Consider the following 520-nt stretch of genomic DNA (forward strand, 5'->3'; position numbering starts at 1 on the left):
CCTCCTGTTGTCCCACACAACCGCCTGGCCGGCCCACCGGGGGTGGAGTGTCTGCGAGGGGGTGGCCGTGCGTGCGGTGGCCGTCGGTGGGGCGGCAGGAGGACGCGGGGTCGCGCCCCTCGGGGAGGTGGAGCCTTCCCACGGGTGTCCGGGGCGGGGGGGGGAGACGTGCCCTCTCTTGGTGGGGAGAGGGGGGGAAGGAGCCCCTGCACCCCCGGGGCTGAGGGGTGAGCGTGGAGAAGGACGGCCCCCGCCCCAGGAGCTGCCCCGTCAGGGCACGAGTGGGTGTGAGGAGGAGGAGGAGGAGGAGGAGGAGTACAGGGGGGTCTGCAGGGAGTTTGTGGGGAAACCGAAGGGAGAAGGTTTCTCCCTTTCCAGTTCCAGCTGGTTTTATGTCTCTTGTCCATGGTGCAGAGAAGAAGAAGACAACAGGCAGCTTACCGGGAGGTGTTTCCGTCTCCAGACACGTTGAGAGGAGATGCTTCTCTTTTTATTCGTGGCGGGTTGACACCAGGAATGT

The sequence above is a fragment of the Haliaeetus leucocephalus genome, unplaced genomic scaffold, assembly GCF_000737465.1.
Source record: "Haliaeetus leucocephalus isolate CR32 unplaced genomic scaffold, Haliaeetus_leucocephalus-4.0 Scaffold795, whole genome shotgun sequence".
Taxonomy (NCBI): domain Eukaryota; kingdom Metazoa; phylum Chordata; class Aves; order Accipitriformes; family Accipitridae; genus Haliaeetus; species Haliaeetus leucocephalus.